This window comes from Petaurus breviceps, unplaced genomic scaffold (assembly GCF_028583685.1).
Source record: "Petaurus breviceps papuanus isolate PSGF00001 unplaced genomic scaffold, PetGlider_PUasm1.0 90919, whole genome shotgun sequence".
Lineage (NCBI taxonomy): Eukaryota > Metazoa > Chordata > Mammalia > Diprotodontia > Petauridae > Petaurus > Petaurus breviceps.
The window spans coordinates 26,532,131-26,555,586 of record NW_027187378.1 but is presented as its reverse complement, the minus strand read 5'-3'; the positions used below and the strand labels follow the sequence as shown (position 1 = coordinate 26,555,586).

Genomic DNA, 23,456 nt, shown 5'->3' with positions numbered 1-23,456 from the left:
TATGATATTCCAGAAGACAAAGGAGCTAGGATTACAACCAAGAATAACCTACTTAGAAAACTGAATATAATCCTACAGTGGAAAAAAAACAACATTTAATGAAAAAGAGGACTTTCAAGCATTCCTGATGAAGATATAAGAGCTGAATAGAAAATATGACATTCAAACATGACTCAAGAGAAGTATAAGGCAAACATAAATGAGAAATCATAATGGGCATATTAATAAAGTTAAATTGTTTACATTCCTATATGTGAAGATGACACACTGTTAAGCCAAGCAACAAGCAGCTTTCCAGAAGAATGTTACTATGAACAGCTTTTCAAGGTTCTGATTGCATAGTATATTTATATTATTACACTTTATTTATTCAATTATAAATCAAAGCAAAACATTCATAATAACTAAGGTACAGCATTCACATTACAACTTATCACAGAAAATCTAAATACAGCATTCATTCAAACAACTTATCACTAAGATGGCCACATAGTTTTCACCACAGTGGTCACAAAGTTTTTAATAAAGTACAATCATTTAGTCAATCAATCACTTAGTAACTTAATCATTCAATCATCCTTACCCTTAAGGGTCACAAAATACAAAAGTCAAATCAAAGTTCTCCACTCACGGGGCACACTGAGTTACAAATCAGTCACTTTTGGGTCATCATTCACTATTCAACCATCAGAAAATACACAGGCTGTCCACCCCACGGTCACAAGTAAATCACAATCTTCTCAGTCAGTACACAGTATCCAAGTAAAGTCTTCTTTCAACTTGACTCGGGGTACTCTCTCAGATTCCCTGGATCCCCTTCCATGGTCCCAGCTCCTACCTGGATTCACCAAACTGTCACCTGAGCTCAAAGGCAGACAGCTCCCAGTTCCTTGTCCAGCTCTCTATGCTGTTCCTGTTCCATGCTGAAGCTCACAGCATCCAGTCCACCTTAAATCCTTCACATCTTTGTTCCTGGGAAGTCAAAGGCTTAAGAAATCCACAAACAGGTTCATTCAAAGTATCAGTATCATGTCATGCTTCCTCAGTCTTCGGCAACTCCCAGGAGAAGCTGGTAGCTCCCCAGCAGAAGCTCCAGATGATTCCCAGAATCAAAATCATTTCACCCAGGTTCCCAAAATCAAAATCAATCTCTCCAGCCTGGGCCTTTCCTCTTTGGTCTCCTCAGCAGCAGCTACTTCCGCCTCCATGAAGCTTTATCCCAAGGAGTTCTGACTTCCCTCTCTGGGGTTTTTCCTTATATACAGTATTACTCCTCCCTTTTCAGTCCCTCCATTACATCAGCAACAGGAGTTCAAACCTTCTGTTTCTTTAGCAGAGGCTTAATTTGAGCTAGGTGCTAAGTACCTCTTAGCTTTCCAATACAAAGGAATCTTTAAATTTCATTACCATTACACACACTGAACTCATAAGAACTTTATCATTACTAGAGCAGTTAGGAGTCTACTTAGAAGGCATGGATGTGAATCAATTATGTTGAAATGACCTTTTAAAAAATGGGAGGGTAAGAAAGAGTGATGCACAGGAAGAAGGAAGAGGAAGAAGGGAGGAAATTATCTCATATAAAAGAGGAATGCCAGGAAGAAATTTTATAGTGGAGGACCACACATGAATCTTACTCTTAAGTAGTTCAAAGATGCAGTAGAATACACACTCTCTCTCTCTCTCTCTCTCTCTCTCTCTCTCTCACACACACACACACACACAGATGTTTGCAGAAATTCATCTTATCAAAAAGGAAAGTAAGAAAGTAAGATGCTAAGAGAAAGGGGGGTGATAAGAGAGTGGGTAGATTAAGGGAGGCAAAGCTAAACAGATTTCTGAGGAGGGGACAAGTTAAAAGATGAGAAGAATAAATAGAAGAGAATAGAATGAAGTGAAATACAGTTAGCGATTATAACTGTTATAAATAGGATGAACTCACTCAGAAAACAGAAGAGGATAACAGAATGGATTAAAAACCAAACTCCAACAGTATATATTATTTAGAAGAGACACAATGCAAAGAGGAAGATATACAGAAAGGTAAAATAAAGAACTGGAGCTATTATACTTCAACTCAAGTCAGCAGTAACAATGTCTGAAGAAGCAAAACAAAAACAGACCTAATTAAAAGAGCTAATCGCCAGATGGACTTCATATTTTCTTGGAGAGGCTTATATGAACTGATGCTGATTGAGAAGAGTAGAACCAGGAGAAATTTGTACACAATTACAGACACAATGTAAGTGTGACGACCAGCTCTGATAGAGTGGACTCTTCTCAGCAATGCAGGGTTATAAGTCAACCCCAAAAGACTCATGATGGAGAGAGATGTCTACATCCAGAGAAAGAACTGAGTGTGAATCCAGATTGAAGCAAACTACCTGCTCTTTTTCCTTCTCTTGTTTGGCTTTGTATGCTGTCATGGGGCGGGGGTGGAGGGTAAGAAGGGAGAGAAAATTTTAAACTCAAGGAATTGTGGAACTGAATCTTGTAAACTAAAAGTAAACAAACAAATTAATAAAGAAAAAAGGAAAAAAAGAATAAAACAAGTAGCAATAGGAACAATAAAAAGAGTTAAAAAAATTAATCAGGGAAACTACAATTTGCTGAAAGGTACTATAGACAATGAAGCAATATCAATACTGAACATATACTCAATATGAATTAGTTTCCCTTTTTTATTCCATATGCATTCCAGAATTGGTCATTTTCCCTTTATCATTTTTCTTTACCAATCTGTTGGGTATGAGGTGTTATCTCAGAGCTATTTTAATTTGCATACCTCTAATTATTAGTGATTTAGAGATTTTTTTCATATGGTTCCTGATAGCTTTGGTATCTTCTTCGGAGAACTGCTTTTTCACATCCTTAGATCATTTATCAGTTGGGGAATGGCTCTTATTTTTATAAATCTGGCTCAGTTCCCTCTGTAGGCATACCTCAGAGATATTGTGGGTTCAGTTCCAGACCACTGCAATATAGTGAATATTGCAATAAAACAAGTTACATGAATTCTTTTGTTTTCCAGTACATATAAAAGTTACTGTATTTTATGAAGTATGCAATGGTATTATGTCTAAAAAAAAGTTTAAATATTTTAATTAAAAATAATTTATTACTCAAAAATACTAATCATAATCTAAGCCCTCAGCAAAATGTAATCTTTTTGTTGATGGAGGGGACGGTTGCCTCAGTATTGATGGCTGCTGACTAATCAGAGGTTGCTGAAGGTGGGGGTAGCTGTGGCAATTTCTTAAAATGAGACAACAGTGAAGTTTGCTGCCTTCAATGGACTCTTCCTTTCACTTGAACACATAGAGACCATTGTAGGGTTATTAACTGGCCTAATTTCAATACTGTTGTATCTCAGAAAATAGGGAAGCCTGAGGAGAGGGAGAGAGATGAAGAATAATGGGGCAGTCAGAACACACACAACATTTATTGATTAAATTTGATGCCTTACGGGTACAGTTCATGGTGAACCAAAACAATTACAATAGTAACATCAAAGATCACTGATTAAAGATCACCATAATATACATCATAGCAATAATGAAAAAGTTTGAAATATTGTAATAATTACCAATAAATACAGAGATATGATGTGAGCACATGCTGTTGGAAAAATGGAGCTGATAGATTTGATGCAGGATGCCACAAACCTTCAATTTGTAAAAGAAAAAAACAAAAACAAAAAATGCAATATCTACAAAAAATGAAGTGCAACAAAGTGAGGTATGCCTGTTTATATGAGATATGGATCTTTATCAGAGAAACTTGCTATAATTTTCCCATTTCCCTGTTTCCTTCCAATTTTGGCAGTAGTTTTTGTCAAATAGTGAATTCTTGCCCCAGTAGTTTGGGTTTATCCAACACTTTGGGTTTATCCAACACTAGGTTACAGTGAGAATTTCAACATGGATATCATTCAATATAAAAGCGGTATACCAACAATGACAGTTAAATTCACATTTGTAGATGATCTAGGAACTATGTGATTTTTAGTATACAAGCCTTCCTCGCTATCTCTAACACCACTGTTTGGGGTCACAGCCTCTTCCTCCTCCCTCATAGGCTGCCACAATGAAAAAAATGTAAATATTGCCTGTCTGGTAATGTCCCTTTAAATGCTTCGCTAAGATAGTCTTTGGGCAAACAGACATTCTTATCAAGAAAACCATAGAAAGGTTTATAACAAAGTTAATATTGGTCTCAAGTCTATAATCTATTAAGAAAGGCACTTAAAATGGAATACAGGTGCTTAACTAGACTAAAGCACTATGTGAGTACAAAGAAGTGAAAACTGTTTCTGACCAGGAAAGATGTGTGTAATTAAGAAACTAATTTATTACATCTGAAAATAAAAATTGGCAATTAATTCTTTGTTTCATACATCCTTCATAAACTTAACTAAGTCAGCTAGTTTCTCTTCATTTAACTCCATTTTTTCTTTCTTTTTTTTTTTTGGAGGGCTATTGGGGTTAAGTGACTTGCCCAAGGTCACACAGCTAGTAAGTGTTAAGTGTCTGAGGCCAGATTTGAACTCAGGTCCTCCTGACTCCAGGGCTGGTGCTCTATTCACTGCACCACCTAGCCGCCCCTTAACTCCATTTTACTACCTAGAAATAGGTATAGATAACCTTTTTAATTCAAGTTAATTTTAAAGGTTGCTAATTTTTTATTTTAACTAATTACATGTTACATAAACTTTTCCACATGCCTGAACTGGTTACTTATTTATGCTAACATTTTCACAGTTTCATTCTCAAGTTCTTTTAAATTACTCATTTGTCATCAAAAATCTCAATTATTTATCACCTTTAATTTTGACAATTAGTCATTTTGTATAGTTACTATTGCTTAAAATAATTATTTGAGAATAAGGATCTCTATTTTAAAAAAACCTCACTAAAAATGTCTTCTTCACCTTCCTTTCAACCCTTAGTGTCTATTCTATGTTCTGCAATATGGAACAAGTGTTTCTATATATTTTGCAAGTCTTCATATCTCATGTATTTAAAAACACTCTATAGCTTAAACTCTTCTTTAGTTGTCTTCTTAATCTCCAGAAGAAAATGAACTACATTCCTCCTTTGGTCAATGTCCTATCTAACCAATGAGGTATAATGTTCTATCCCTGCCCCTTCAACTTTTTTTTTTAAATCCAGCAAGTTTTTGCCCCCAACCCCTCCCCACCCCCCCCCACCCCCCCCCTCCGCTGCCACAATGGCCATTATGTTCTCTTTTGGATAGTCTCTAAAGCAAAGGTGAGGAACCTGTGGCCTGGAGGCTATATGTGACCCTCTAGGTCCTCAAGTAGGGCCCTTTGACTGAATCCAAACAAAGTTTTGTTCTGTGAAGTTTAGACTCAGTCAAAAGGTCGCACTTGAAGTCCTAGAGGGTCATATGTGGCCTCTAGGCCACAGGTTCCCCATTCCTGCTCTAGACTTTCTGTATATTTCAAGCATTTGTTTCCCATAAGTAAAACTGAATCACCTAATTTACTGCTTTAGTTTTTCTCTTTTCCACCGTAATCCAAAAGGGAATTAATATTACATGGTAGTTCACCCAGAGACACCTGATATAACATCCCTATTTATCACCAAGGGCCAGATCCAGTGTATTTTCTTTTCCTCTGAGTTGTAAAATTATCTGTCTCAGGAGTGAAGCATTTGTCCTATTCACCAATTTTACTTTCCCATCTTGCCTTGGTTTTAGCTAAGTCAAACCTTCCCCATTATTAATTACATTTTCTGCTTTCCAGAAGTTTGATTAACCTCTTTATCTCATTCTGATAATCTTGGTCAATTGTCCATAACTATACCACACTGTTATTATTTTAAAATGTCATTTCCATGAGTCCCTACTCTCTTGCCTTAAAGTTAAAGATGAAAAAGATTATTAAAGTTAATCCTTCTAATTCTATTTATTTAGGGGTGAAATTCCAGAAATACGTATTAATCTTCTCCTGGGTTAAAATATATTATGTTCTTAATGCCCAATTTTTTGTGGAAATGGTCACTAACATAATTAGCCAACTATAAGTGATATCCCCATACAAATAAAATCTTTAAAAGTACATATAAATCAATTGAACACATCCGCTTAACATTTACAGCAATGACTTAAAGACATAGATAGTATGCTTATCAAATTTGTGAATGACACAAATCTAGGTGGGGACAGTTAACATGTTAGAAAACAGGATCTGAAAAGGTCTTCACAGTTCACAACACTAAGGTGAATACAGTGGGATGAAATCTAATATGAATAAATGTGCTTGAGCTCAAGAAAACTTAAAAAATACAAGATAAGGGAGAGATGACCACATAGCTGTCTGTCTGAAAACAATTTGGGAAGTGTTAAGGACTACAAGCTCATTAGTAGCCAGCAATACAATTCCGCAGCCAAAAAAGATAATTATATCCATAGAGCACACTAAAGGAGAATGATGTACAGAATGAAAAGATCATATTTCTCCTATAATCTACCTTTATGAGACATCTGGAATATCATGTGCCATCCTGAGTATGTATTAGGAAACATACTGATGAACTAGAGAGCATACCAAGGAAGGCAAAGAGTAAGATGAAGAACCTTAAGATAGTGCCCCTAGAATAATCAGTTGAAGGACTCAAGGGTTATTAACCTGGAAAAAAGAAACATTAGTGGTATGAGGAGAGAAGTTTTATCAGTCTTCAAGTATTCTATATCAGTAATCAGGGGACCTGAATTCAATGTATATAAACTTAGTTTCAGTGTCTTCATATGTAAAATGTATGATCCTATTATTCTAAAGATTAAAAGTATTTTTTGAAATAACAGAATTTCATAGTTGAAAGAACTTCAGGAGCATCTAAACCAACTCATGCTTAAAAAAGAATCCCCTCCAATGCCATGCGCCTTTTTGCCCTACTTCCACTCAGACCTTTTCAAACCCTAGCTTCTGACTGCCCCTACCACCTGCCTTCTTTTCTCCTACTTATGAGAATCTCATCTTTTAAGAAAATAGATGCCATTCATTATGTGGATCCCATCTCTCCCCACTTCTATATCTCATATCCTCTCAAGATCATCCCACATTTTCTCCTCCTCTGTCACAGCTTTGATGAAGGAAATGGTACTTTTCTCCTTGCTAAAGTCAACCTTTCTATGTGTGCCTTTGGTTCCATCCCCTCTGGGAGCCCCTTCAATTATGTCTTCTCAATTATATTATTACAACAGCTAACATTTAACACTTTGAGAGTTGCAAAATACTAATATAATACTAATATCCCATTTTATCCTCATGATAACCATGGGAGATCTATTATTATTTCCATTTTACAGATGAAGAAACTGAAGCAAACAGAGTTTATATGACTTGCCCATGGTCACACAGTAAGTGTCCAAGTTTGGTTTTGAACTCAAGTATTCCTGACTTCCAGGTCCAATGCTATATCCACTACACTATCTAGACACCTGCTTTAATTATAAAACTTCAATGGTTTTATTTACTGGTTTCTTGAGTACTGTCCAAAAATATGCCCAGATCTGTCCCATTATTAAAAAAAACCTTTACTTAACTCTGTCTAAAATTTGAGTTCCATTTTTTTCACCCTTCTGAAAATTAACTCACCTACCTTTTAGTCCCAGTTTATCTATAATCTTTCAACTATCACTGCCAGTGACTCTGCAATCTTGTATGTAGAAGTGGGATTAGTTTGTTCTGCTTGGCTCCAAAGGGCAAATAAGGACAATGGATAGAAGTTAGAGAAAGACAGATTTAAGCCCATGTAAGCAATAACTGCCTGTACAAAAGCATAATTAACTGTCTTAGGAGATAAAGCAGTAAGATTTCCCCCACAAACCAGGTAAGGATGAAGGACCACTATGGAATGATACAGAAGATTCTCAGTAAGGTACAGGTTGAACTATATGGCCTCTAAAATAGCTTTCAACTTTAAGATTCTGTGACTCTGTAATAAAAATAGCACAATGTGATAATCATTCAATGAACTGTGAAGTGTTTTTCCTAAAGTTAAGAACTGGAAAGATGGCACTGTCTACATAAGGAAGAGATGCAGAAGCTAGATGATTAGATGCAGGGAACAACTGTAAAAGAACTACAACCAATAATCAAGCTTACCATTCTGAGGATATAATTTGTGTTATTAGCGGTGTTATAAGTAATGACAAAGGTAATTTGGCAGAATGTAAATCATTCTTATGTTGAGTATTTCAAGGCAAGTTCTACTTGTCTTCTCAATACATAAGCATCTTGTTTGTATGAAAACAAATTAAATGTTATTTTTATGGTGGCTATTGTTTCTTTAATAAGATGAAGAAATAATATCTCTGAATATCATCAATTCATTCACTGAACTATTTCAACATTCAACAACTTCATAAGTATCTGTTTCAGGTAACTGGCAAAATATGCTATTTCACAAAGAAGACTAGACCAGGCTTCAAAAGACCTGGGTTATAATCCTTGTTCTGTTACTAACTAAATAGGACTTTGTGAAAGTCACCCATGTCTCTGGGCTTTAGTTTCCTCTTCTATAAAACAAGGCAGCTAAAATCAATAATCTCTGCTACCTTTCAGCTATAAAATTCCCAGAGTAGATTTTTTAAATGTAGCTACAAAATTAACACCCCACAATCACTGCTCCAAAATAGTTATTATACCTTTTTATATCAGAATTCTGAAAAAAATATATTAAAGTGCGGTCCAGAATATCAAGGGAATTAATGAAAAGAAAAGCTAGGGAAGGTGGACTAGCTATACCAGATTTCAATCTGTATTATAAAGCAGCAGTTATCAAAACTACTTGGTACTGAATGAGGAATAGAGGAGTGGATGAATGGAATAGATTAGGCACAAGAGATTCAGAAGTTAACGACTATAGTAATCTATTGTTTGATAAAACCCAAGACCCTGGTTTTTGGGATAAGAAATCACTATTTGACAAAAACTGCTGGGAAAACTGGAATACAGTATGGCAGAAACTGGGCACAGACAATTATCTAACACCATATACCAAAATCAAGTCTAAATGATCTAAGCATAAAGGTTTATACTGTAAGCAGTCTCGTAAAACAAGGAATAGTTCACCTGTCAGACTTGTGGAGAGGGAAAGACTATGTCTAAACAAGAATTAGAGAACATTGTAAAATGTATAATTTTGACTACATGAAATTGAAAAGCTTCTGTACAAACAAAGACAATGTAACCAAAATTAAGAGGGAGGTGGGAAATTGGGAAAGAATCTTTACAACCTATGTCTCTGACAAAGGACTCATTTCTAAAATATACAGAGAACTGAGTCAAATTTATAAGAATACAAGTCATTCCCCAATTGATAAATGGTCAAAGGATATGAACAGGCAATTTTTCAGAGAAAGAAATTAAAGATATCTATAAGCACATAAAGAAATGCTCTAAATCACTATTGATTAGGGAAATGCAAATAAAAACAACCCTGAGATACCACATCTCACCAGTCAGATTGGCTAAGATGACAAAACAGGAAAATGACAAAGGCTGGAGAGGATGTGGGCAAATTGGAACACTAATGCAGTGCTGGTGGAGTTGTGAACTGATCTAGGCTTTCTGGAGAGCAATCTGGAATTATGCCCAAAGGGCTATAAATACTTTCATATCCTTTGACCCAGCAATACCATTCCTAGGGTTATATCCCAAAGAGATCACAGAAGTGGGAGGAAGACCCATATGTACAAAAATGTTTATAGCAGCTCTTTTTGTGGTGGCAAAGAATTGGAAATTAAGGGGGTACCCATCAATTGGGGAATGGCTGAACAAGTTGTGATATATACATGTTATGGAATACTATTGTGCTATAAGAAACGAGGAGCAGATGGTCTTCATATTTACCTAGAGAGGCTTATACGAATTGATGCTGAGTGAGAAGAGTAGAACCAGGAGACATTTGTACACAATTACAGACACAACGTATGTGTGATGACCAACTTTGATTGACTGGACTCTTCTCAGCAATGCAGTGATAAAAGTCAATCCCAAAAGACTCATGATGGAGAGAAATATGTGCATCCAGAGAAAGAACCAGAAAGAACTGAGTTTATATCCAGGTGGAAGCAAAATACCTGATCTTTTTCCTTCTCTTGTTTGGTTTTATGTCCTCTTTACCATTTTTCATTCCATCTGAAACAATCCATCTTTATAACCTGACTAATGTATAATGTGAAATTATTTACAGATCCTATACTTGACTGTATGCCACCGTGGGGGGAGGGAAAAGAGGGGACCAAAATGTGAAACTCAAGGAATTGTGGAATTGAATCCTGTAAACTAAAAGGAAACAAATTAATTAAAAAAAAAACCTTTAAAAGAAAAAAATATATATTAAAGTTCTATCCAAGAATAGGAATAATTACTTTTTCAGGAAATATTAGAGTTTGACTAATCATTTAAATATTTTTGATAGACAGGACACTAGATTATAAGGTCCATGAGGGCAGAGGCTGTTTCATTTTTACATTCTCACAGCTGCTTAGCATACACATACATGTCCTGTATATTTTTGATGCTCAATAGGTATTTGTTAAGAGAAATAAAGCTAAATTGATCCTATGAGTCAGTTTGAATTTCCTTTTTAAATTTTAATGAAATGAAAAAATGAGACATGGTCACTCTTCCTAAGATTTTATAAAACAATTCACAAGCACTATTATCAAGAAACATTTGAGCAAAATACAAGCTCCTTAAGAGAAGGGTCCATCTCACATTTATATTTATATTCATAAAGCCTAGCACAGTTGCTGGCACATAAAATGAGTTTAATAAATCTTTGTTCAATGAATACAGGTACAACATTATCCTGAGTAGGCCTAGAAAACATATTAGGAAGAAAATTTTGAGGGAGAACCACAAGAGTAAGGATCATAACATTAATGTTATGTAATAAATATAGTAAAGTCTGTTATTCAGCATGTAAAACAGATTTGGAGGGCTTAGGTGGAAATTCAGAAATGTTTGTTAATTAATGTAACTCCAGATGCCTACATCACTATTTTCCTTATTTTTCTTTCTAATATGTAAGTCATTGCTGTTAGCAGAAAAGGATATGATGAAGACCGCTCTTTTCCACAACAGGAAAGGTTAACTTCTATTCTAGTTAGCTTTGTCATTGATACTAGTTACCAGAAAACTTACCCGGCTATTAGAAATGCTGATTTCCATAACTTTCTCTGATAAGTTCCCACAAAATCAGTCAAGAGTCATTTATTGAGCAATATGCTGAAGATCTACAGAACAAGTAGAAACAATCTTTACTAGTACAAGACAAAGAGATAACAGATGAAACATCCTTCCGTGTTTCCCCGATAATAAGACCTATCCCGAAAATAAGCCCTCCCCTTACTGTGTAAGATTCCTCTAAAATAAGCCCTCCCCAAAAAATAAGCCCTATTGAGGTTGCTACTGTAGTGAAGGTGATCCCCTGCACTACACGCTACATTATGGTACCCTCTGTATGCACCGTCCTGTCCCCCGCCCCCCCGGTGAAACGCACGCTGCGCTCCGAGCTGCATCCAATCAGAGCTGCAGCAGTGAGCGCGTCATCCTGTTCTTCCCCAGTGATTTGCTTGCTGGCGCCATTGAGAGCAGTGACGCGGAGGAGAGCTGAGGCAGGACAACATAAGCCCTCCCCTGAAAATAAGCCCTCTGGTGTTTTTCTTTCCAAAAAATATAGTGTCTTAGAAAAAAAAGACAGTGTCTTATTATCGGGGAAACACGGTATATGCGAGGCATACAATTAGTCCAGCTTGACCAGACTGAAGAGTGTGTGTAGGGGATAATGTCTAATAGTATATACTAAAAATATAGGAAGGAGTTCTGATAGTGAAGAGAATTAAATGTCAAACAGAAGAGTTTATATGTTATTTTAGAACTAAGAGAGAGCCCTTAAAACTTAATGAATTTGGGAGGAGGGTGACATGACCTGTTTCTAAGAAAATCACTTTGGTAGCTATGTGGAAGATCAAATGGTATGGAAAGAGGCTTGAGATGAAAGAACAATCAGAAGGCTTTTGCAACAGTCCAGAAAAGAGATGACAAGAGCCTGAATTGGGGAGGTAGCTGTGTGAATGGAAAGAAAGGGTCATATACAAGAGAGAAATGACATGACTTAACAACAGACTGGTTAAGTGGGATGAGTGTGAGGAACTGAGTCATTGATGACACTGAGATTATGAGCCTGGGTGACCAGTGGGGCAGTGCTGCACTCAACACTAACAGGAAAACTAGGAGGAAGGGAAAGTATAGGTAGAATGATAATGAAGGGTTTTTTTTTTTTTAACATATTAGATTTGAGATACCTTATAGGGTATCTTCTTTGAGATGTCTAAAAGGTACTTGGTAATGTGGGACTGGAAATAAGGAAAGAGACTAGGGCTGGATATATAGATATGGCATCATCTGCCGAGAAAATGTAATCAAACCTATAGAAGCAGATGAGGTCACCAAGTGAGAAAGTACAGAAAGAAAAGAGAAGAGGAACTACAAGACACCTCTGGGGTACACCCAGTTAGTGAGCATGACATGGATGTTGATAAGTAAAGGATACTGGATGGAACAGGAATATGGACATAAATACGTACATATATAATCATTCTGGCAAAAACAGGTACATTAATGGCATGGGAATAGGTAATATATTGGAATCAAGTTTATACATTTATTTAGTCAAGATGCAAAGTTTCAAATGAGAAAGAATATAAAGGACAGCAAGCAAGTTAGTGTTCTTAGAACAAGGGATACAAGTAGTTAATTAATCTACCAACAAGGAATTATTAATCACTTATTATGTGCCATGTGATATAAGGAGTAGAGTCACCTGCTTATACAGTTAATGAAAGGAATTGAACCTCAAAAGGTAATCCAATAAATTTTTTAAAATGTCTCCCAATTAGATTTTAATTGCTTACTCTGCAAGTTCCAAATATACAATGATATATCATAAATAATAGTATCAAATAAGGAATGAGAGAACATTTTTTTTATTATGGGCTACACCAAGGAAATAAAATAGTTTTGGCATCAGATGGCAGAGTAGAGTGCCAGGCCCGAAGTCAGGAAAACTCATCTTCCTGAGTTCAAATCTGGTCTCAAACACTAGCTGTGGGACCTTGGGCAAGTTAGTTAACCATGCTTGCCTCCATTTCCTCATGTAAAATGAGTTAGAGTAAAGAATGGCAACCCACCAGTATCTTTTTGTTTTTTTGCCTTTTGGAGGGCAACTGGGGTTAAGTCACTTGCCCAAGGTTACACAGCTAGTTTTTTTGTGTGGGTGTTAAGTGTCTGGGGCCGGAATCGAACTCGGGTCCTCTTGACTCCAGGGCAGCGTTAACTCACTGCGCCACCTACTTGCCCAACCACCACTATCTTTGACAAGAAAACCCCACAATGGGTTGGACACAACTGAAAATACTGAAAAACAACAACATATCACAGTTCATCACCCCTCTATTCCCAAGAGGTAAAAGAATTAGGGAAATCATATAATGAAAAGTGTTGGATGAAGATTATTCTAGTAACCCTGTGTGTCACATGTATATAAGAGAAAATAACTACAAGTAGGCTGCTTCAGTCATCTTACCATGAAGTAGTAAGGGCTGAACTAAAATATTTTCAAATGTTTAGATAAATAAATGGATGATATTCATGATGGGTTGCTAATGATTTTTGTCTTTCATTCTTGAGGACCAAAATGACATCACAGTGTAGGGGTCAAGGTACAGTGTGTCCAACTGTGGTTGACCAGACAAATACAAGCTGGAAGGCTCTACCACAGGTCAGTCTATTTGGGATGGAGATAGTTCTAAATTTGCACATTTCACATTTGGGTTATCACAATTCTACTTGGCTCACAATGCAGAGCCTTAATGTAGGAATGCCATGCTAGACAGTCCTGTGCCAGTGTCTCACAATCAGTTCTAAAGTTCTTCAGAGACCTTGAGAGTGTCCTTGTATGACCACTTCTGAGCTCCATGACAGTGTGTGTTCTCTGTAAAATAGTCTTTTAAGCAAACATACATTTGGCATCTGAACATGTAGCCAGCCCATCAGAGTTGCTCTCTGTGCAGTAGAGTCTGAAAGCTTGATAACTCAGCTTGATCAAGGACCTCAGAGTCCACTACCTTACCTTGCCAGGTGATATTCAGAATCTTCCTAAGAATCCAAATGGAAGCAAAATAGTTTCCTGGCCTAGAGTTGGTAGATTGTCCAGGTTTCACAGGGTTATCATAATGAGGTCAGTACAATGGCTCCGTAGACCTTCAGTTTAGTAGGCAATCTAATATCTCTTTTCTCCCATACTTCCTTTCAGAGTCTCTTAAACACTAAGCTAGCTCTGTAATTGTATCAACATCATCATCTATGTGGACATACCTGGAAAGTATATGGCCAACGTAAGTTATATTCAGTATTCAAAATTTCGCCCATTTGTTGTAACCAATAGTCAATCACATGTGGGTGGTGTGGTGTTGGCTGGTTGTTAATTGTTAGGCCAAAATTAGAACAAGTGGCAGAGAATTATTCATATTTTGTTGCATGTCAACCTCAGAGGTTGCACTGAGTGCACAATCATCTGCAAACAAAAAAACCATGTACCAACTCTCCCTCTACTTCAATTCTGGTTTGTAGACTTTTTAAGTTAAATAATTTGTCATCAGTGTGGTAGCTGACCTTGATGCTATTTTCATCCTCGTTGAAATCATCTGACAACACTACTGAAAAAGAATGACAACACACAACCTTGCTCCATTCCATTGGTGACTGGGAAAGTACAAGAGCATTGTCCATTATCCAGAACTAATGCAATCACACCATCATGTACAACACTGATAAATTTCTCCAGGCAACCAAATTTTGCCATAACTGTAAGCAAGCTCTCACAACTGACATGATCAAAGGATCATGATCAATGAACATTGTGTACAGACTGTTCTGCTCCAGGAATTTTTCCTAGAGTTGTTGGGCAGCAAACACCACACCAACCATTCCTGGCCTTTTCTGAAAGACAAATGGCTGTTGGATAGATGACTTTCTTCCAGGTAAAGGATAAGTCTATTCAGGAGGACTCTGGCAAGAATCATGCCAGTAATGACTAAGAAAGAGACCCCATGTGATTGTCATAGGACAATCTATTTCCTTTACATTATAGAGATGGATATCCTTGAACTCCTGGGGAATAACACCCTCTTTTCATATAACCCAGACTATTTGAGTCAGCTTTTGTATGAGTAGTGGACCCCATGCCTTGCAAATCTCAGCTGAAATAGAATCAATACCAGGCGCTTCGCCATTAGAGGTACATAAGGGCATTCAAAACATTCTTTTCAGTTGGAAGTTCAGCTAGAGAGGAATCCCATTGACTTCAATTGAGGTAAGCAGTCAATCAACGGCTTCAGCATTGGTTGATGACAGTCTGTTGAGAACACTATGGAAATTTTTCAGCCCATCTCTCCAGGATCATGTCTTTATCATTAATCAATATGGCTTTATCAGCAGTGAGTAGCTGAGATGCATCATACATTTTTGGCCCATATATAACCATCAAGGTATCACAAAAACTGCTATTGTTACTATCAGCACAAAACTGAATTTCCGTTTTTTTTTTAATGCTTTATTAACTTCTGATTTACATCGTTCGTTTCCGCCAGATTTTGAGTTACAAATTTTCTCCCCATTTTTCCCCTACAGCAGTCCCACAGGATATCCCCACCTCTGATCTGCTCTCTCCCATACCCGACAAAACTGAATTTCATCTGCTTTCTTATTGAGCCAAGAATACTGCATCTCTCTAAGCTTTGCTTCCACTTTATTTTTGATTAAGTTAAATGCTGCCTTCTTAAGAACAGATAAACTATCCTTCTGGTAAACCCTGTAGAGTTCTTGTTTTTCATGCAGCAGCTTCTAATTTCTCCATCATTTTTACCAAACCAATCTTCATGTTTGCAAGTGCTCTGGCCCAGATGAATAAATGCAGTGCTGTGCACCAAATCTCTGAAAGCTTCCCACTCCTTTTCTGCTCTACTGTTGCCAATCATGTGTTGACTCAGCTTTCCCTCCAAGTTAGCAAGGAACTTCTCAGAGCAGCACTCTAATCTGCTGACATTAAGTCTTCTGGTAGTTGTCTTGTCTTGGGGACGCTCCTTTTGTTGAATGTGAATGTTTTTCTTGAAAAGGATAAGCCTATGATGAGTCTGTCACTCTGTACCATACATTTGTCTGTTTTCCTTACAATGACATAGTCTATTACATGCCAATGTTTGCTGCAATGCTGCATCGACGAAGTTTTATTGTTAGATAAATGGAAGACAGTGCTGGTGAAGAAAACGTCATGAGACATGTAAGTCTTCAGCAGTAAGTGATCACTGCTGTTGCAGTTTCCAAATCCATTCCTCCCAAGGACTCCCTGCCATGTATGGTAGTCTGTGCCTAATCTTGCTAATCTTACTAATGTAACCACCTAGAAGGCAAGGAATTCCATTTTTCTTTGTATCTACACCATTTGTCACGGTGTCTGGAACACAGTAGATACTTGATACTTGTTGCCTGATTGACAACAGGAACTATAATGTGTGCAACATGTCTGTTCCTAAGCTTTATGGCTCTGATCATATAACTATTCTACTAAAAAGTCTTCAGTGGCTTTCTCCTACCAAAATTGCATAGGTTCCAGAGTTGGAATCATGCAGGTCATTTCGTTCCTTTTGGAGAAGGGAAAGTAAGGGCTGATAGGGGCAATGATTTGTTCAATGTCATGTGGGTAGTGTTGTGGTTCCTCCCAAAAATGTGGTTGGGGGAAACTATTCTTTCATCATCTGGCAGGTTCTCTCTGCCCCAGTCATTCCACACCCCCTACTCCCTTTCCAAAAGCTCCTTGTATCTGCAATCTTCTATGCCTGGAAACTTCCTATTCAGAGCCTTCCCCCTGACACCAGAGGTAGAAAACCAATCATACAAGCCTGAGAAAACCAAGGGTCTCATAAATACCTGGTCTTGTTCAGCTTCCCTGAGCTAAGACACTCTGGGAAGAATCTCTTAAAAAATCATTGGGAGGGGGCAGGGAGGGGCGGCCAGGTAGCACAGCGAGTAAGAGCACCGGCTCCAGTGTCAGCATGACCTGGGGATCGAATCCGGGCTCAGACACTTATTACCCACCCAGAAACACCTGGCCGTGTAACCTTGAACAAGTTACTTAACCCCAATTGCTTAGGGGTGGCCAGGTGGCTCAGCGAGTAATAGCACCGGCTCCAGTGTTGGGATGACCTGGGGATCAAATCTGGGCTCAGATACTTAGCACTACACCCAGAAATAACTGGCCGTGTAACCTTGAGCAAGTTACTTAACTCCGACTGCTTTAAAAAAAAAAAATCATTAGGGACCTTTCCCTCTTGACATGGCATGAAGAGGGCTGTGTGCTCAAGATTGTCTGGCTGTATTCTTTCTATTTGTTTTTTCTTCCTGTTTGATGGTATCTCTCCTAGGCTGGGGGATTGGGAGGGAAGTCCAATATCCTTCCCTAGTCTGTAGGGGTACACTGTCCTTGTACCTCCTCTGTTTTCTTTGCATCGCGTCCATGTTCTTTTAGGCAAAGCAAGTTCTTTTGACCCTGGGAAGAGTGCATACCAGCAAACTATACCTAGTAATACATATAGGTACTGGAAATAAGAGGTATCTTTTTACTGAACACACAGGATTAAACTATACATTGATTAAGGAATTTTAGCTCAAAATCAAATATGACAATTTAATAGATAACTACTTTGCAATGACAAATTTAGTCCTAAAAAATCCTAAAAGTAGTCACAAGAGCAATATGTGCATCCTTAAAGAAGAAAGACACGGTTATACTTTTCTTGTACCATTTTAGAATTTTGAAAGCCAATTTCTAGTGAAATAAGAGTCCCCCAATCCAAAGACAGAGTTATCAAAAGAGAAAATCCCACTTCTGTTCTCTAATACTATTTCTCTTTAGACTTTCTACCAAAAGTGACACCTCAAACTCTAACCTTGCAGCTTTGTGATGCCACATTGGGGAAAAGAGATAGGCAAGAATTAAAGAGGAATGCTTCACAAGAGAACAGAAGGTAAGATCCCTCCACAAAGGTTCTGTTTAGTTTAGTTTAACTAAATTTGTATAGGAGCTAATTGCTTCTCCTTCCCCTACTGTATTTATGTGCACATCCTTACATTTTTCACTCCCTCTGGAAAAGGCTGGGAGAGAGCGAAAATGAGTTGATGACTGTCAAGCTTACATTTTTTTTTGTGCTTCCCTAGCTGGGGATTGGGACAAAATCTCCAGGCACAGAAACATCAGCAAACCAATCTGGTCTAGGTGGGACAATTTTCAATGACATCTCAGTTAATGAGCATCTAAAAGCAATAGTTGTATGATCTGGAATAAAAGGGTAAGTTATCCTAAAAAAAAACAAGCAAACAGGGGTCAGAAACAAGAAATTCTGATAGTGCCTAAACAAACAGTTCAGCAAAGTGGTAGCAATGGGATCAGGGGGAAAAAAAACAAGGTTAATAGTCAAAGGTGAAACAAGTTGATTAAGAATGGATATTCAAAAACAGCCTTGAGCTACTAGAAAGATGTTCACAAATCAAAATGCCAATGATGCTAATCCTGCCTTCCTGGTTCTTTTTGTGTGTGTGTGTGTTTTGTTTTGTTTTCTGCCTCCCTTGTTCTGAAGAAGCTTAAAAAAAACAAAGCTTCAATAATGATAAATGTTGAAGGGGATGTGGGAAAATTGAAACACTAAGGCATTGTTGGTGGAGTTGTAAACTGATTCAACCATTTTGTAGAGCAATTCAGAACCATGCCCAAAGGGCAATCAAACTATGCATATCCTTTGATCCAGCAATGCCAGTATGAAGTCTGTATCACAAAGAGATTTTTAAAAAGGGGGTGGGGGGCAGGACCTACTCTTACAAAAATATTTATAGCAGCTCTTTTTTGTGGTATCAAAGAATTGGAAATTGAGATTACCATCAACTGGGGAATGGCTCAACAAGTTGTAGTATATTAATATAATGGAATATTATTGTGCTATAAGAAATGACAAACAGAACGCTTTTAGAAAAACCTGGAAAGACTTACATGGCCTGACAAAAAGTGAAGTGAGCAGAACCAGAACTGCACACAGGAACAGCAATACTGTATAATGATCAACTGTGAATGACTTAGCTACTCTCAGCAAGACCATTCCAAAGAACTTATGATAAAAAAAATGCCATTCACTTCTGAAGAAAGGACAGAGTCTGAATGCAGATCAAAGCACTCTATCCACTGTACCACCTATCTACCCAATATCTACTTGGAACTTTACCAATGGGGAGCCCAGAACATAACTGGAATACATCACAGCTAGAAATATGCCATCAACAGGGGAAAAATGGAACCATTTTTGGGGATCTGAGTCTATCCCCTGATGAGGAACAAAGAACTCAGGCTATTTCTTCTAGTCATAAAAGTAACAGAGGTGGTCAAATCAGTGGCATGTTACTGAAGGACTAACACACTAACCACTAAGAGACTCACGCTTTTTTTTTTGGAGGGGGGAAGGTAGGGCAATTGGGGTTAAGTAACTTGCCCAAGGTCATACGGTGTTAAGTGTCTGAGGCCACATTTGAACTCAGGTCCTCCTGACTCCAGGGCCGATGCTCTACTCACTGTGCCACCTAGTCACCCCAAGAGACACACATTTTTGAAGAAGCAAATGGACAACTTAAATAAAGCATGGCACCCAAACTCTACCCCTGTCACAGTAGATTGTACCTTAAAAAGTGACTAGAGCATTACAGAATGGCATATACATGTCTTCTGTCCCCAGCAAAATCTTCTTTTCAGTTACCCATAGTTAGTTCTCTTCCCTTAAGCCCTGACAATTTTCATTGTTCTCCCTTACTAATTTTTCCACACATATAGAATGCCTATTTATGTAAAGGAACGTGAGGTTGAAAGAGAAGGAGGTTCTTCAAAGAGCTGATAATCTAACAGAAATACTCAGATAAGTAAAAATAACTGCTATAACAGGTAGAAAGCAAAACATTCAGAAATAGAGGTACAAAGTACTATGCAAGTTTGTAAAATGCAGTCTCCCACAGAATTTCAAAGTAGGAAGGAAATAGTAAGAGGCATGTGGCCATATGAAAAAATGTTCTAAATAACTCATAACTGGAAAAATGTAAATTAAAACAACTCTGAAGTATTACCTTATCACCATCAGATTTCCAAAGTTGACAAAAATGAAAAATGACAAACTCTGGAGAGGCTGTGGGAAAATAGGTACATTAATGCACTATTGGTGGAACTTTCAAATGGTCCAACCACTCTGGAAAGCAATTTGGAATTATACTCAAAAAGCTATTAAACTGTGCATACATACTGATCCAATGATACTGCTACTAGGTCTATGTTCCAAAGATATTAAAGAAACAGGAAAAGTACTTATATGTATAAAAATATTCATAGCAGGTCTTTCTGTGGTGGCAAAGAATTGGAAAATGAGAGGGTGCTCATTACTTGGGGAACGGCTGAATAAGTTATGGTATATGTGTAATAGAATGCTGTTGTTATAAAAAATGATGAAGGGGATGGTTTCAAAAAAATCTGGGAAGACTCATATGAACTGATGCAAAGAGAAGTGAGCAGAACCAGAACCAACTTCTATAACAGTACTGCAAAGATAAACAATTTCAAAAGTCTTAGAAACTTTGATCAACACAATGAAACTGACCAGTTTCAGAGGACTCTTAGTGAAACATGCTATCCATCTGCAGATTGAAGCATGTTTTGCTTTTTTTTTTTTTGGAGGGGCAACTGGGGTTAAGTGACTTGCCCAAGGTCACACGGCTAGTTTTTGTGTTAAGTGTCTGAGGCCAGATTTGAACTCAGGTCCTCCTGATTCCAGGGCTGGTGCTCTATTCACTGCACCAGCTAGCTGCCCCTTGAAGCATATTTTGAGGAGAGGGGAACTGATAGGGAATTCTTTTCACTTGACTACACATATTTATAATGGATTCTGTTTTTCTTGTTTCCTTAGTAAGTGAGGGTGGGAGGTGAGAGGGAGAGGATTCTGAACGGAAAATAAAAAAAAAAAAAGTGTGTGTTAGAATGAAAAGAGCACTGACTCTGAATCAGAGAACCAAGGTTCAAGCTCCACTTCTAATGCTTACTACCTGTATGACCTTAGACAATTCATTTAATCTCCTTAGTCCATAGTTTTGTCTTCTATAAAATGAAGCCACTAGATTACATTGCTTCTAAGGTCCCTTCAAGCTTTAGATTTCTGATCCTATGATATATAGATATCATCTTGTTCAACTTACACCTGAGTAAGAATCTCTTCTACATCCTTCCTCCCACATCAAATAAATGGGTTCCAGCCTCCACTTAAAAATATCCAATAAAGCAACCTGGCAGAAATTACATTTAGAACAATATCCTACACAATATATCACAATAAATTTTAAATGGATATATGACCTGAAAATTAAAGACCATACCATAAACCAAACCTTTATATCAAGTATCTGATAAAATTATCCAAGATATATGAACAAATAAGAGATATAGATAAGTCCAAAAGCTATTCACCAAAAGAGAAATGTCAAAGGATTCAAGGGAACAACCAAAGGAAAAAAATGTTAACATTTTTTAACAACAAAGGAAAAATACTCCAAATAACTAATAGGAGAAATGGATGACAAAACAACCCTAAGGTTTCACTTTACACTCAGTAAACTGACAAAAAAAGGTTTTTTTTTTTAAAGGAATAGACAAATGTCAGAAGGGTTATAGAAAAACAGGGTCATAAATGAATTGCTGGTGACCTATGAATTAATACAACCACTATGGAAAGATATTTAGAATTTTGCAAATAAAATGAAAAAAATCCATACCTTTTGACCCTGAGATTCCACCGCTAGGCATATATACCCAATGGAAAAAAAAAAAGGGGGGTTCTATATACACCAAAATATTTATAACAGCACTTTTTGAGGTCACAAAGAACTTGAAACAAAGTAGAAGTCAAGTGGTTGAGGGATGGTTAAACAAATTATGGTACATGATTATAATGGAATATTATTGCATTGTAAGAAATAATGATGTGATGAATACAGAGAAACATGTAAAGACTTGCATAAGTTGATGCAAAATGATATTAGCAGAGCCAGGAAAACAATATACCACAACAATGAAAATGGAAGGACAGCAATTCAAAACAATTTAAAATGATCTGAAATTATAAAGACCAATGTTGGGCCCAAAGAAGAGAAATAAGAAGGTATCTCCCCAGTTTTTTTCTCAGTTCTAAAACAAATGGCATAGAACACTGTATATACCATTAGATTTTTTTTCGATGTGTAGACCAATTTTACTGAAAATTTTTCCCCTCATCTTCCTTTTTGAAAAATAGCCATCTAATTAAGTCATATAAGTGCTATAAAAATTTTTTTTAATGTCAATGAAATCTGTTTTTTAAAAGGGTAAACCTCCAATGAGGGGAAGTCTATCCCTTCAAACTTAGCCAATGCAACTTTGGGTTGGATCTAGTAATTAAGCAGTTTTCTCTCTTTCATTCATCCAGAATGCATCTACCTACAACTTCTACCTGCTACTCATAGTTCTGCAACCAGGGACAGAGACAAATCTAATGTCTCTGTTCTCCTTTAAATTGTAAACTGAATGAGGGCAGGATCTATGTCACTTTTCATTTTTATATCCCTGACAAAACATTATAAATGTATTCAATAAATGTTTGTTGTTGATTTCAGAGTTTTCAAAGGTGATGTACATATAAATTTAATTCAAAGTACAATTTTGCTGTTCTAAGTGTAATCTAAGTATAATAATGCTGAGGCTACATGCTTTTCTATGTTCTTGAGATGATAAATTTCAACTCAACAAAATATGGCCCCAAATATGGAAAAACATTACAAGTACTTTCCGGATTCACAACACTCCCCCCCCCCCCGCCTTCTGAACACATACCTCATTGGACAGAAAATGAATACTGGCAAAAAGGTAAAACATACCCCCAGTGAAAACAGGAATCAGATAATGTAAATCACATTTACTTCTACAAGTAGAAATATACCACGAACAAAAAAGTAATGAGGATCCAAAGAAAAATGCCACTACTTAACATAATTATGCTCATGAAATGAGGGAACATTCATCAGTCTCCTCTAAGAAGCTACTAGTAAAGATTAGTTTTCAACTACAATGTGATGGAAGCATTGGCCTTGGCCAACAGGATCCCTAATTTAAATATGGCTCTAGAACTAACCCACCATATGGCCTTGGCATATCACTTCCTCTCTAAGTCTCCTTTCCCTCCTCTGTAAAATGAGTTTGGGCCATAGAAGATTACTTTTCAACAACTAATAGCACATATTCCTATGATTCTGTAAC

At 37.1% G+C, this 23,456-nt stretch overlaps 1 protein-coding gene across 7 annotated transcripts in view; it reads right to left on the bottom strand.

Annotated features, from left to right (window-relative positions):
• HMBOX1 (homeobox containing 1) overlaps positions 1–23,456 on the bottom strand; it is a 288,374-nt gene that overhangs the window by 253,231 nt on the left and 11,687 nt on the right. The window contains exon 2 of one of the 7 annotated variants that reach the window (XM_069075649.1): positions 11,180–11,271. The exons of the other annotated variants lie outside the window; for them this stretch is intronic. The gene's annotated coding sequence lies outside the window, so the exon portion shown is untranslated. The remainder of the gene's footprint in view (positions 1–11,179; positions 11,272–23,456) is intronic. 7 annotated transcript variants of the gene reach the window in all.